Source organism: Zea mays, chromosome 4 (genome assembly GCF_902167145.1).
Source record: "Zea mays cultivar B73 chromosome 4, Zm-B73-REFERENCE-NAM-5.0, whole genome shotgun sequence".
NCBI classification, from domain to species: Eukaryota; Viridiplantae; Streptophyta; class Magnoliopsida; order Poales; family Poaceae; genus Zea; species Zea mays.
The window spans coordinates 167,647,134-167,663,177 of NC_050099.1; the positions used below are offsets into that span (position 1 = coordinate 167,647,134).

The window sequence follows — 16,044 nt, forward strand, 5'->3', positions numbered from 1 at the left end:
GGAACCCTCTGGTTCAAGGACCGCCTGTGCGTGCCAGTGGGAGAAGCACGAGAAACCCTGCTCGATGAAGCCCACAACTCAGCTTACTCTATCCACCCAGGGACCACCAAGATGTACCTAGACCTCAAGGCCAGATATTGGTGGAAAGGGATGAAGAGGGAAATAGCACAGTATGTGGCCCGATGTGACACCTGTCAGCGAACAAAGGCCGAACATCAGAAACCTGCAGGCCTACTTCAACCCCTCCCAATACCCGAATGGAAGTGGGAAGAAATAGGCATGGATTTCGTAACAGGACTGCCCAGATCACGGAGAGGAAATGATTCTGTTTGGGTGATAATCGATCGTCTCACCAAGGTAGCCCACTTCATTCCAGTGAAGACCACTTTTGGAGGAGCAGCCCTTGCCCGATTATACCTTAAAGAGATAGTCAGGCTACATGGCATTCCACGGAAGATAGTATCAGATAGAGGAACGCAGTTCACTTCAAAATTTTGGAAGGGCCTTCAGCAAGCATTGGGCACCAAGCTAGATTTCAGCACTGCTTATCATCCCCAGTCAGATGGTCAAACCGAAAGAGTCAACAAGGTCCTTGAAGATTTACTCAGAGCCTACGTGTTAGCCTTCGACAGAGATTGGGAGTCTAGTTTGCCGTACGCCGAATTCTCGTACAACAACAGCTATCAGGCCAGCATCAAAATATCACCATTCGAAGCACTGTATGGAAGAAAATGCCAGACTCCCCTAATGTGGTCCAATGTGGGGGAAAGGACACTAGAAGGACCCGACTTTGTTAAAGAAGCCGAAGAAAAAGTTGCTTTGATCCGCAGAAAGTTACTTGAAGCTCAGAGTCGACAGAAGAGTTACGCAGACAATAGGCGAAGGGAACTCAGATTTGAGGAAGGAGATTTTGTTTATCTCAAGGTTTCCCCAATGCGTGGTGTCAAAAGGTTCCAGGTGAGAGGAAAGCTAGCACCCCGTTTCGTCGGTCCTTACCCTGTCATTTCCCGAATAGGACCCGTGGCATACCGTCTTGAGCTACCAGAATCCATGTCAGATATTCACAATGTGTTCCATGTGTCTCAACTCCGCAAATGCCTAAAAGTACCAGAAACCCGTATCGAGGCAGAAGCAATTCAGATTCAAAAGGATCTCCAGTACCGGGAAAAGCCAGTGAAGATTCTTGACTCAGCAGTCAGAAGGACCCGCAATTCTGAAGTGAAGCTCTGTAAGGTTCAATGGAGCAGAGATGGAGAAGAGGAAGCCACCTGGGAGAGTGAGGACTCTCTGAGGAAGGAATACCCTTACCTTTTCTCGAGCCCCATCTGAATCTCGAGGGCGAGATTCCTTTAAGTGGGGTAGGTTTGTAGCATCCCAAAAATCCTAATCTAGGTTTGAAACCCTAATCCACCTTTTTCCCCTCCCTTCATCCTTTAAATCCAATACCTCCACTAGTTTTTCTTTCATCATATGCATACATTTTGTTTGATCACAAAAGCACCTCACTTAGATTATATTTTTCTAAACACTTAGAGTATCCACAAAATTTTTGTTCAAAAGAAAAAAAAGGGGCAAATGGGAAATAGAAATTAGAAAGTAAAAAGAAAAAGGGAACAGCTCCCTCCTCCCCCTGCTGGACCGAATCCAGGCCCAAGCCCGCGACCTCCCCTCTCCCACGCGCCCGCACTCCTCCGCTTTCGGCCCATCTTCGGCCTGCCTCCGCGCGCGCGCCAGCCCGCTCCTCGCCCCGCACCGCTCTCACTGGCAAGGTGTCCCCACCCGTCAGCCGCCCTCTCTCTCGCGCGCTCGCTCCCTCTGGCAGGATGGCCCCACTGGTCAGTTGCTTCGTCGTCCTTCCGCCGTCTCCTCACCGAGGTCACCTCCGGCTGTCGCCTCCGTCCTCCCCTCTGCCATCTCGCCGCACAGGGAAGTTTGGCACCGCTCCGTCCTCCTCCCCTTGACCAGCGTCCTCGCCGGTACCACCCCGCCGTAGCGTCCCCTCGGCAGCGCTGTGCGCCATTTATGGCGGCACGGGGAAGCTCGCCGGAGTCAGGGAGCTCCACCGCCCCCCCTTCCCCCGCGCGCCTATAAAAAGCTTCCCCCGAGCTCCTTCTTCCTCGCACCAGCTCCGGCCATCCCTCTCCTCCCCTCCCCCGAGCCCAATTCGCGAAGCGCCGGCGTCGTTCTCCTCTCCGGTGAGTCTTTTCCTTCTCCTCCCTCTCCCTCTCTGTTGGTCCGGCAAGAAATCAAGTGAGTCGAGCAGCTTCCTCACGAAACCACGAACCCGAAGCACCACTTCCTAGCCCCAGTCCCTCACCCAGAGCCCACCAGCGGCGATCCCCGCCGCGGAGCTCCGCCACCTCCCCGCGGGCAGCCCCCTCCCGACCCCCTCTAGCCAAATTGAGCCGCCCCTAGGTTTGCCAGCCCCTGTCCATGCTAAGCCACCTCCCCGTGGGCCGAGAACCGGGCCACCGGCGGCAAACCGCTGTCGAGCTCACCGGCGGCCGGCTTTCTCCCCGCCCGCTCGGCCGGTTCGCCCACGCCGTCTGGCCGCAACGCCGTTCCCCCCCCCCTCTCGCTGGCGAGTGGACCCGCAGTGACGCCGTCACTCCCGCGCGCTGCGTCGTCTCCCCCTCGCTCGTGGGCCGCAGCTGGGCCGGCGCATTTGCGCCCGCGCGCGCTCGCGCCTGGCTGGGCCAGATTCCTTCCACCCGGCCCACCAGAGCTGAAACCCTTTTTCTTTTTCCTTTTTCAGCATTTTCCTCCTTTAATTAAGTCTCCTCAATATTTTATGCACTAAAAATTATCAAAAATAATTTCTAAGGTCACATGCAATAATGATGTTAGAAAATGACACACTATAATTTGTGAATCCTTGTTGATGTATTGCTTTACTGCCTGTTTTCCTAGAGGAAGCGGGGACCGTTAATCCGGAACCCGTAGCCCCGGAAGAGGGACCAGAACCCGAACTTCCGAAAGTAGATCTTCTGTGCCAGGAGAGCTTCGACGAAGGCAAGTCCATCCTTCCCTTGATGCATAAATTACCTATTCTCTCTACCACTGCCTAGGCCGGGAATCATGGGGCAATATTGCATTGTGAGTAAGAGATGGCCTGCATTAACATAATATTTCCGGTTACGAAATGTGGATCTGGAAGTAGGGCAAAGTGTTTCTCCAAATAAAACCTCTTTTTGAAAAGTTATGCGATGAAGGGTACTCACCCTCATCACCTTGAGAGTGGGATGATCAGGGACTCCCTGGTTTAGGGGAGGGCCTAAGGTGTTGGCTCAGCTGGTTTAGGCGTGAGCAGAAGGATTGTCCCCTCATATAAGGACCGGCTTGTCATTTTTCACTACATGTACTCCTTTATCGTACAACCACTCGAGACTGTGTGGGCAGTCACTCGATCCGAACTCGTGCGGTCCAACCCCAGGGTTAAGAAGGCTGGGGAGCACCGGAGGATAAGGAGGGGGAAAGTTTTGTCCGGTTTGGGCATGGTGGTGGCCTGACTCCTTCCGGATAACCGTTAAGGTTAGGACGTACGGGTAAGGAAAGAGATCCGGCATTCGGGTCTCGCGACGGTGAGATCGCAGAAACCGGACTAGTGGGTAAAGTGTACCCCTCTGCGCAGAGTTGAAACCTATTCGAATAGTCCGTGTCCACTGGTATGGACGAGTCTGGTATGGTATGGCAATTAGAGCTTTTTCACTAAGTTTCTTGTCAAGGGAAGGGTGTGATTAATTGGGTATTGAAAAAGAAAATAAGGCCACGGGAGTGCGAAGCTCAGTGGTGGTTGAGTTTTTGGTTATTTTTAAGACTTTGGGAAAACCCTCAATCAACTGCCTTTCTCTGAGGAAATGATGAGTGACATCAACTCCACCAAATTGAGCATGTACATCATAGGTCTCTTTCTCTCTACGGGAGCGGGGTGGGCTTGCGGAATACCTAGTGTATTCACCCAGATTTATTTATGTTTTTCAGCAGCCGATGACTTCTTTTCTGCTATGCTTGATTAAGAGGGCTGTGTCTGCACCCAGTTCTGCCTGTGGCTTGGGCTAGTGTATTTTCCTTCTGCGCTTCTCTATTTGGCTCTCTCGAGCTTGTACCCCGGTATTGTAATAAATTTTTCTAAACTCTGTACTATTTGAAGTAAGGAATGTGATTACTAGCCTCCTGGGACTAGTAATTGTTTCACATTTGAGTCCCAAAGGATTGGGACGCTTCAGCTGGCACAGTTGCCGGAGCAGGGTGAACAGTGTTGTTTCCTTGTTAGAACGGTCAGTAAAGGGGCGAAGTGACTGCGGTCACTTTGACCTTGCCGACTGAGGCACGCGTGTCAGGATAAGGTGTCAGGCAATCCCCGCATTGAATGCGCATGCGATACGGTCGGTTGGTGAGGCGATTTGGCCGAGGCCGCTGCACGACAAAGCTTGCCTGCGCTGGACTTCGGGCGAGTCGTGGGTGCGCCCACCGCCTGAGGAGGCCCTCGGGCGAGGCGTGAATCCGTCCGGGACTACTGTCCTTGCCCGAGGCTGGGCTCGGACGAGGCGGGGTCGTGTCCCTTAGGAAACGAGGCCCTGACTTGAACCGTGCTTATCAGCCGTTGATGGTTTGTTCTGAAGATGTTTTTTGGCCAGATTAAGGAGCATTGGGGTACCCCTAATTACGGTACCCGACAGAAGGCTATCCTTTCCTTCTGTCGGGTGGCGCACCGGACAGTCCGGTGCACCACCAGACAATCACTGTAGATGGTCCGGTGCTGATCTCTTTCCTATTCTGGCGCAGACGACCGTTGCAGATTCGTGACAGTTGGCGCACCGGACACTGTCCAGTGCACACCGGACAGTCTGGTGCCCCCTGCCGACCGTTGGCGTGGGCCACGCGTCGCCCGCGGATTGTGCGGCCGACCGTTGCGCAGTCGACCGTTGGCTCACCGGACAGTCCGGTGCACCACCGGACAGTCCGGTGAATTTTAGTCGTACGCCGCTGATCCTCTTCCCGAGAGCGACGAGTTCGCCGCAGACGACTCACCGGACAGTCCGGTGAATTATAGTCGTACACCGTCGTCGAGTCCCGAGAGCGGCCTGTTCACCGGAGGCTGGCCTGGCGCACCGGACACTGTCCGGTGCACCACCAGACAGTCCGGTGTGCCAGACCAAGCTGGACTTTGGCTGTACACAGCCATGTCTTGCAATCCTTTCTTTTCCTGTTTCTAGCACTTAGACAATATATGTTAGTACTCAAAACAATATACTAAGTCTAGAAAGATACCTTATTACATGATTTGCACTTCTTGCTTTTTTGGCATATAATCAACTCACTTAATATGTGTTGGACACTTAATCACCAAAACAAATAACCTAAAGACACATTTCCCTTTCAGTAAGTTCTAGTTCATAATACATTTCGAGTAGAGATACTTATCGACGAACCTGAGCTGAAGGAGGTGTCGGAGCATGTAATCCCCACTGAGGCTTCGACGACTGAAACTGAGGAAAAAAATGAATGGTTGCTGTTGTGTCTGCTCTGAAAATCAAGACTGTTGCAAATGCAGTATATTAGTTATAGGACAAATATATATGACCGTGTTGAGAATAAATAATACACTCACGATCATTGCATGTTGTTGCGCCCGTGCATGGTAGGGCACTACCGTCGTCGAAAATAGCTGCGACCGCTGAAAAAAATGCTCATTGTTCCTGTTGTGCAATTTGTAGAGCATGCAGGCAACCCTAAACCCCTATATCGGTCCAACCCAGTTGATCGGTTATTGCCGCTGCTGTGTGTAGGTTGGTGATGAGTGTGTTATATGAGTATCTCGACAATGACACTTGTTAATCCGATGATATATCTGGAACTAGCGCTTCTACTGTGCTCGGTCACAATGTTTCTCCGCACATCGTCGCGAACATGGTATATAGAAACCAAATAGAAATGCATAAGCACCTCACCAGTATTCCGTCCATTCCAATTTAAAATTTGTTTGATGTAAGTTTGACCGGCCTATCTTACTAAAAAAATCATAATTAATGTTAATTGTTTGATGTGATATTGTTTAGCATATAATATACTTTTTAAAATATAACTTTAATTTTTTTATTTTTTCTAAATAATTGAACAGGACGAGTCGATCAAACGTGACACAGAAAAAAGTCAAACGAACGTGCCTTTTCTTTTGTGAGCTAAGCCATTTCGGTCGTTATATATATATATATATATATATATATATATATATATATATATATATATATAGTTAAAATATCGCTTATTTTAGCCGCCTCCTGCAAGAGAGAACGTAATAACTAGGTTACGTTGGTTGGACCCACTATGCTATATGCTATCTAAACCCTGATGTATGTCGCCTTCCTCTCCCTGCTATGCTATCTATATCGTCAGCTTCGCGCGCAGCAGGCTCGATCTCTGCGCGCTCGGCGGTACAGCTCACGCACACCTTTGGTACGGACCAGAAGCGTCGCCGTCCGTAGACGTAGAGACTAGAGAGCCCAAAGCGAAACCTTTCACTGCCAACTCTCCGTGGCCGGGCAAAGTAGAAAGGAATCTTGCAAAACTCCAAGCGCAGCTAGCAGGTGAGTGGTGACCGGTCCGGTGGGTTGGGTGTCGTCTTGGGATGAGCCGTGCGACGCTAGCTAGCCTGCATGCATGACGCATGATGCATGCACCCACGCAACGCAGTCACGTCGCACGGTGAGTGAGAGGCCGAGCCCGCACGCGCTACGGACAGGGCCTCGCCGCATCGATCGGAGTATATATATGGTTGTAGACTGACATCAACAGTAGAGCCAGCCAAGCGTGATAAGCTATCACCCACCTGGGTCCAGCAGACGGATCGCTGTGCTGCTGGACTGTTCTGTTGCGCTATCGCATACAGACATATAGAGAGAGAGAGAGCGCTGTATATATGGTTCCCAGCTGTTGGCGTCGTTTGGGACGGTAGCGCACCCCGCACACGGACTTTTCTCCGCGGGGCGTGTGCCTAACTTTAATTAATTTGCTGATGCCCCTCCGCTTTGGACTTTCTTCGTTCCTGGATGCAATGCAACGCAACGCAACGGAGGGCAGGGGCTGATGAACAAACACTACGACGTTCGCCCGTGGAAAAGACACACACTGATGAAGTGGTGGATGAGACATTGGCAACGTCACAACGCCATCACCGTGCATGCATGGTTGTGGACTTGTGGTTGAGCGTCAGGGCGGAGAACTTCCGACGATGGACCAGAGACCGGCCGGACTACTATTATACCAGAACCCAAGCGACAAATTGGGTGGGCAACTGGGGAGATAGTCGCCACGGCGTCCTCCGTGCCGACAGTCGGACACACACACACCACCGATCCATGACGCGCATGCATCATCTATTAATTCATCTGTTGTCCAGACTGCGGACACACACAACATATGCAGATGCAGCCACTGCACGTACGGGCACGGGCCCGCACTACACCAAAACCCTACATTGCCTACAGTTTTTTAACTTCCTGCATCTTTTATAACAAACACTAGGAAATCAATAACTTTCGAGAGGCAACTGGTAGCTCCCTACGGTATTTTATAAAAGCTGTACGAAGTCAGCTTTCACATGCTGACCCTTATGTTTGGTCAAACGAGCCGCTAACTTTCTACGACCGCCTCTAGGAAGTTAGCATGACCTCCTCTGAAGTTAGCTTTCAACGTTTAACCAATCAAACGAAAAGCTAGCTTCCTACGGCCTGCTCTAGGAAGTAAGATTCTCCTGCTAACTTCCTACGACTTCCTCTAAAAAGTTAGCTTTCATTTGCTGATCCGCGGGTGCGGTCAAATGAGTCGTTAACTTCCTACGGCCGCCTCTAGAAAGTTAGCTGTCCATGCTAACTTCCTACGGCCTCCTCTAGGAAGTTAACTTTCAGCTTTTGACCAGTCAAACGAAAAGCTAACTTCATACGACCTCCTCTAGGAAGTTGGCTTTCAGCTTTTGACCAGTCAAACGAAAAGCTAACTTCCTACGGTCTGCTCTAGAAAGTTAATTAAGGGCCTGTTTGTTTACCCCCATGGATTATATAATCTGGATTATTTTTGGAGGATTATATAATCTGGATTATATAATCTGGATTTTATAATCTGAGTAGTCCTGTTTGTTTACCCAGATTATTTGAGTTGTTAATAGGATTCTTTTGTATGAGGAAGACAAGAATGCCCTCTATATTTGTACTAGGTTGAAACTCATATATGAAAAAAATAATAATTCAATTGACATCGGCAAATATTGCATTAGCAATATTATCACGGAAGGCATTCATGTCACCTTCTTCATCCCAAATTGATTAGTACTAGGCGCAAAAACGATTCGGTGGATTATAATGGCAATGGTGGGTAATTTCTAGAAAACTTGAAAGTGTAGTGGGAAAGTGGGAAAAAAATAATCTGAAATAAGCACCTCCTCACTTGCTTATGGATTATCATAATCCAAGGGGTTAGATTATATAATCTGGACAAATAAGCTGGACTGTTTGTTTGACTCTTAGGATTATTTAATCCAGATTATATAATCTGTTGTCACACCCGGATTTCGGGGGTCCAAAACCCGGGCGCGAACATAAACACCAGGTGTGCTGGGACCAAGTCTCACACATATGATGCATAGTGGCACAGGATCGAATGTCACATCTTTACTATATAACAGGAGTTCTGTACAAAAATAATTAAATAATTACATCATATGAGGAAACGATCCAGCAACCCAAAGTTGACTGGCAGACGACGGCCTAGATCTCTCACGAACACATCACAGCATCCTCCAAGCGCCTCATCCTGTGGTACCTGTTCTTGACCTGTGGGGGGGGTGTGAGACAGCAAGAGTGAGCTCACATACGTTCATCGCTCAACAAGTTGTGGGGAATAATGTGCATGAACTCGCCAAAGGTGGGAGCTCATGTGAAGTGTAAGGCTTACCAAAGAGGATGGTTAGAGCTGAGCATTGCTTTTAAAGTTGGTCAAAATTTTATTAGCAATTACTAAGTATAAGTAAATACCAACCCAATTAAGTAGTAGAACAAAAGTAACAACAACATCACCTGCGATGCAATGCATATGACAAATTGAATTTAAGTTCCATAATTTAATCATCAGAGAGTCCTGAGCTGCTCATGACCGTGAGCTCGGCTAGTATACCAGTTTTACACTCTGCAGAGGTGGTACCCTTTACCCACAAGTCATGTTACCCATCTGCCAAGAGATCGCGACTTCCCATACACCTCTACCGAGGAGGCGAGGCAGGGTAACACTACGAGGCCTTTACAAAGTTCCACTAGCTTCAGAAAACCCGCTACAGTTTATGGGAAGCTCCAATGCAGGAATCCCTTGCAGGACCGCCATCGCAGCAAAATCCTCCCGAGGGCCTCCCTACACTGACCACTCCCCTACTGCCCTTGCCCCTTTCGGGTAAGGTAGTCCTCCACTAGCTTTCCTAATTAGTCAGCCAAGGGCGTCCATAAACCCTTGTGGTGGCACGTGTTTCTCAAGTTAAGCTCTATGTTCCAATTAACATTTAATGATCTTGTCATGAACATAAATGAAATAACAACATAACTGGAACATAGATATAATGAAATATTAACCCAAAACCATATAAAGCAGTAGCAGAACTACCCAAGTGATTCAGGGGTAAACAAGGTATTCAGGATAAACAAACTAGGGTGACCTATTGGGTCCCATCAAAATTAACCTATGCAGATCATTATGATTAATTAGAACATGAGTGGGTAAAAGAAGTGATCAAGGGCACAACTTGCCTGGCACTTGAGATTCCGGTTACCAACTTGCCCTTCGGGTGGCTCGTAACCTCGCACTAGTCGTAGCAATAAAAACGAACATGGTATAGGAAAAATTAACATCACACCAAACATAAGAATAAACTACTTAATGATAATCTACGCATTGCTACGAGATCGTGGATTCGAGAATCGCTAAATTTGGAGCTACGGTTAAGAAGTTATGGTTTTCCGAAAATCCACGTGGTTAAGTATATAATAGACTAAGTGCAACATTTTAACCTATATCTCATGACAAAACAAAGTTACTAGATAATAATAATTATTATTGTGAGACTAACGCAACTAGAATGGATCAAAACGGAGTTACGGTTAAGGGGTTATGAATTTTCTAAAGATTTAGAAGTGGGGGTACAAAAGAAACTAAGTCCATAAGTTTAGTTTAGGTTTCATATCAAAATAAAGTTATTAGGTGATAAACAATGTTAATATGAATTTAATGCAACTGGAATGGGTCAAATTGGAGTTAAAATGAATTTTCTATGAACTAAATAAGTTTCTAGTATTATTTTTGTATTAAAAACTAATTTCTATAATTATTTCTCTGCTTTTCTCATTTTTCTGGATTGCGCGCATGATTACATAAAAGGCCAGTGGCTAAAGCGCAAAAGCGTCCCAGACACAGTGGTGCACCTGAGTGGACGGCGGGTTGAATAAGAAAAACTGTAGGGGCTTTTATGCAAAACGCTCAGCGCGAAGGGGTATGAGGGCATCTGAGCCGTCCGATAATAAAACAGTCGTCCAGATTAGATGCCACCATCATTGAACCGGTATGCACAATTAGCCCTCGGATCTGGGATCCACGGTCAGAGCATCACGTGACCCCAAAACCGTCCGATCATTACCGAGCGCCCCAGATTCAATGGTGTAAAGCGTTATCTAGAGTATTCATCGCAACCGTTGGTTATGATCCAACGGTCAACATTCTCTCTCTCATCCCGACCACGAACACGACGGTGGCGCCGCCGCTGCTGCCGCTGCTCACGACGGAGTTTTGTCGGAGCCGTGGGTTCTAGCGATCCTGGACCCCAATCCCGACATCGGTAGGCGCAAAACGGTGTGGAAACGAACGCGATGCGATAGAGGGTAACCATACCAGGGGCCGCTGCACAGAGACTCCAGCTCACGGGGAGGTGTGATTTCGAGTCGCCGGCGATGAAATTCTGCCACCCCAGTGCACTATCGCGCCATCCACCGCCACAAGCAGTTCAGTGCGAGGTCGCCAATGGGCCCAAGCCAACCCCCACGCATCGATAGAGGACGCCATCAAGGATTCCCCGAGGGCCGCGCCCTATCCTTCTCCCCTGCACTACAGGGCTCCCTGCAGACACCTGAATGTCGACGCCGCTGGTGCGAGGTAGAGACGAGGAGCCTCCCGGTGAGGGTATCCCTATCGCCGGTGTGTCACGGCAACTCGTCCAGACCCAGCGGCGCACCCTGAGATGACCCGGTGCCTACACGGCTTCGCAGCAAGGAACAACGGTGGCTTATATACTCCGAGGGACACCAACAAGGTTCGGATGCCGCGGTGGAGTCGTTGGCGGGGATGGCGGACGTCAGAGTTAGTTGAAGGAGAAGGCTCCGGCCAGGGAACCGCATCGTCGAGATTCACGGAAATCACCAGGAGAGGATCACGGCGGTGGATTTGCCTGCTGTTTCGCGGAAGCTGTTATGCGGCGGTGGATTGGAGAAGACGAGCCGTTCGGGGGCCCAGCGGTCAGTGCACCATGCCCTACACGCCTACACGGACAGAAAGGATAGGAAGAGAGGCTGGAGTAGTGGACCCACCTGTCGGCACCCGGATTCCCAGCCTGGGCTACGTAGACGCCGGGGTGGATTGGGCCGCACGGAATGAAGTAATGGGCCGAGGGGAGGACAATCGGCCCAGTGGTCGAATGAGTTTATTGTTTTTTTTCCTTTTGTTTCTTATTTCAAAGATGAAATTCCGATTCAAATTCAATCTGGTTTTGATTCTCAAAATGAACATGCAGCAAAATAAAATCTCAGCATGGGATGAAAGCTTTATTTTATTTATCTACATATAAATGAGTTTATTCATTCATTTACTTCAAATGCTCCAAACGTGAAATAGACACCCCGTATTCATTTTAGAATCTTATTATCCTTAAATGTACATACGAATTAAAGTACATCCAAATGTGAATACTAATTACTTATATAAATTAGGAGAAGTTAATATAAAATATTTATCAAAAGTTACTTTAACTCAGAAAAGAATGTTTTATATAGTTCTTGAAATGGCTAAGGTCGTAGAAATCTCTACTATTATTCTTATAAAATAACCAAGAACGAGCGAAAAATCCATACAACATTATTCAGGGTTTACATCTGTGGGGTAAACAAACAGGCCCTAACTTTCTAGAGTACATGTACAACATTTAGGAAGTTAAGTAACTTCCTACGGTTTTACTATAGGAAGTTATATTTTTTATTCTCACGGGCTTCTCTCTCACATCTCATCATGCCGCATCGTCCCACGCGTCCCTCCGTCCGTGGTCTCACCGGCGACCCCCTCAGTGCAGCACCTTGCCCGGCCGGCTGCCCCTCCGCCATGCCTTGGCCCCATCGTCGCCCGAACCGCCACCGTGCCTTGGCCCCAGGAGCCGTCGTGCCCGTGTGCAGCTGTGCTCCTAGTCCGTCGTCGTGCCGCTGTGCCTGGCTCGCGCCTGCCTGTATTCGCCAACCGCTACGGCGAGGACTAGTGGTTGCTTGAGATCAGCGCCGGTGGCCTCGTGAGCGCCCTCCTTGGTAATTCGGAAATTTTATCTCCTCCCAAATAGCTAGTACCTTAGTTCATATGATTTTTTTCTGTTGGTGAAGGTGTGAAGGATGTCGATGCCAAATGGATTGGCTAGGCGGGCGCTAACCTACCAGACTGATACACTATTGCTCTTATTATTAGGCACTAGCATAGCTAAAATAATTCTTTTGACCTTGACTTGCCTGGGTGCCTCTTCAATCTTCATGTTCAGAATAGCACTTGTTGTTCAGAATAGCTCATCGTCACTATGTTGTTTGGTTAAATGTCTACAGGATTTAGTGGTCAGGTAGAGTGAGTAGGATTGTGCAATTATATTGTAAGCAGTAACTGTCTAGCTGGTGGTGAGCATCATTGAAACTCTATCCCTTCAGGAACGATCGTGGATGGGGGATGCTGAACCTGGTAGCTGGCCTTCTAGAGAGCACAACTACAATTATCAGCGTACGCATGCATTCACATCCACAGCTGTAGAACTGGCACAACTTTCTTGGGGACCTAGGGGCCATGTAGCACAGTACTAGGAGACTGACAAGGGTGTTGTTGTTTCAGGGCTCTAGGCAACCGTTTGTCATGGAGACAGTGAAAGCTGACGATGCTGCAAAACTGGGTACCTCCCCTAATCATGCCTATGAAATACTAGTACTTAGCATTGGGATGAAAATAAAATTAGTAAGAATGATTATCTGTTTGGCTTACATTCATGTAAATGAAATTTGGTGTAATTGAGTTTTTTCTTGTCAATTATAAAGTTACTATCTGATCAGTGTATAATTCATCATTTTTTGGGGTCAAACAGCCAAATGCTCGTATATTTATAAGCTCCCAACGTATTTTTAGAATATGAAATCAGGTGACGCTTCTATTATGTTTCTGTGACGTATTACGGCGAGAAGGCTTTTCAGTTATCTCTTTACCAAACTTCACTCATGTGGGAGCGTCTGACACTGGGTCTATTCTTAATTTTCTACAAATTTTCAAGAAATTTATTCTAGACAGACTAGGATAAAAATCATGTTACATATAATGCTAAGGACTTTTATGTTATTTTGGGCGTGTTATGCATAAAATGTAGAAATTGTAGTTTGGATCAGTGATAAAAGGAACTCATTATGGTTAGTAATTATATGTCTACTTTTTATTTTTCTACAGGTTTGATATCAGGTAAACATCTGCTATTCGACACTTCTATACAGGTAAGCAGAAAGGAGCAGGTCCTCATTTTTTATATGTGCAATGTTGCTTTCATGCTATACGAGAGGGGTGAATGCTAGTTGTAAAACAATGGATTATTTGAAATAAAGCAGATGAGATTTTCGCAACTGTTCTTATGTACTGCAATATTTGAAATAAACAACCCTTGCAAGATGTTAGGGTCCTCCTAAAACATATGAATGACCATTGGATTAGTCTAACATTACTCTTTAGGCTTCCTGGACCATGTAAGCAGTCTTTCACAAGTCCACGATGACTTTATTTAAAATATGGAGTTAGCACACACAGGTAGAGATAGTAATGGAGTGGTAGCTGTTAATTCTTGAACTATTGAATTTGGCATGGACATCAGTTATTGAATTTGGCAAGCAAAGATTTATCCCTGATTTGGCAAGGACATGTTGCAGGAATTTACATGGCGTCTGTTTTCCCATATTACTATATTGGTAAACTAAAGCTACAAAAATGGAGGCAAGCATATTAACTCATTTAATGCCACGTTCATAGGTGATATCCTAGAACTTTAGTTTTAAATGTTACCGGTGCCAGCTTCCAATGTTTATTATACTTGTTTGCATATTGATATATTTATTCAAGTTCTTCAAGCTGATGGTAGTAAGTGTGCTACCTTACTACTTTCAAGCTTAGTCTTGTTTAAATGGAATTGTTTTGCGCAGGAGGTCTGCTTTTGGAAACATCTTCAGTGCTAATTTGAGACAAGCTCCTGCAAGGCAAGCTGCACTGGGCACAGGGATACCAAACACTGCTGTTTGTGCTTTTTATGATTGAGGAATACTTGAAGAAGCGTACTTGTGGTCTTTATCTTGTGCTGAGATGCATGTTTTTTACCTACCGAACATTAGGTATGCAAATTCATCATCATTTACTTATTGCTAGTTATATTATGATATAACTCAGCAAATATCGTTTGTACATGTATATTAGACCCCTCCAGCTACCTTGCTGACACATGAACGAGAAGACGGGTTAGACTTTGTCGAAACCCTCTTCGCTAGTGGAGGTATCGACCATCACTCGTCACTGTACCCCGATGGTGATCGACGATCGTGAGCTTCCATATTATGTGTTGTGATACTTGAGACTTTTATTATGACTATGTATGAGATATTGTCTCTTATTAGTACAGGATGAGATGTGTGTTATTATGACTATGGATGAGACTTTTGTGATGTAATTGACGAGACTATGGATTTAAATATTGTTATGTGATTGTGTATGAGATGTTTTATGTGAAAATATGTTGTGCTATATAGTATTGATATATTTGTTATGTTGTGGAATATGGTGTAAAATAAAAATAAACAACATTTGTAATGCTGGTCAAATTAACTTCCTAGAGGCCAACTGGGCTGTAGGAAGTTAGCCAGCTAACTTTCTAGGGGCTATAGTCAGCCATAGGAAGTTAGTCGTAGGAAGTTAGTCAGCTAACAGCGTGAAGCTACTAACTTCCGAGAACCTACCAACTTCCGAGAGGCTCATTTTGGCTGTAGGAAGTTAGCTTAACTTCCTTTCCTAGAGGGCTCTAGGAAGTTAAGCTAACTTCCGACAAAAAATCTTTGAAAGCCAAACTTCCGACGGGATAACTTTACTTTCGAGAGTTTAGCTAACTTTCTAGAGTTTAGGGCTAACTTCCTAAGGTTTAGGCTCTAGGAAGTTCACTATTTTGGTGTAGTGCCGAGCCCTACATGCATGGCCAGCCAGAACTTACGTCTGCCGCTCGACGCATGCATGGCCAGCCAGAACTTACGTCTGCCGCTCGACGCATCCAAGATAGATCGGATGCCTCCCAACACCTTGTCCATACATGAAATAGGCCCATGTAGATATGAACTGAGAACGTGGGCTAGCGGCTAGCCCATACAACAACTACTGCAGCAACCACCCGCACCCACCAGAAACCAACCGGAGTGCTGGGTATAGATGAGCGAACGGGTCGCTCGGCTCCGACCTGGCCCGTCTAGGCATGGCACGGCCAGGCCCATAGACCTGTCGGGCCAAGCCTGCGTAGTTCTTTGTGCATGGCCGGGGGCCCTGGCACAACCCTTTAGGCTATTTTTTGGGCCATGTCAGTCCGAAAAACACGGCCAGGCCGATGCTCGCTACTAGAAAATTCAACACAATTTACCTAGAAAACCAAGAACTGAATCAAATTCACATCATCACCTACACATTTTCAAAATTCAACACAGTTTCAACAAAGTA

General features: G+C 47.0%; 1 long non-coding RNA gene across 2 annotated transcripts; it reads left to right on the forward strand.

The window, feature by feature from the left end:
- The first annotated feature begins 12,199 nt into the window (after positions 1–12,199).
- On the forward strand, positions 12,200–15,044 carry LOC109945577 (uncharacterized). 2 transcript variants are annotated; one of them, XR_002268822.3, is made up of 7 exons: positions 12,200–12,596; positions 12,981–13,050; positions 13,159–13,216; positions 13,759–13,802; positions 14,229–14,328; positions 14,499–14,684; positions 14,767–15,044. It is a non-coding gene; the product is annotated as an uncharacterized lncRNA (long non-coding RNA). The 2 variants fall into 2 exon arrangements; XR_002268821.3 differs by having other exon boundaries at positions 12,278–12,580; positions 12,669–13,050.
- The last annotated feature ends 1,000 nt before the right edge of the window (positions 15,045–16,044 follow it).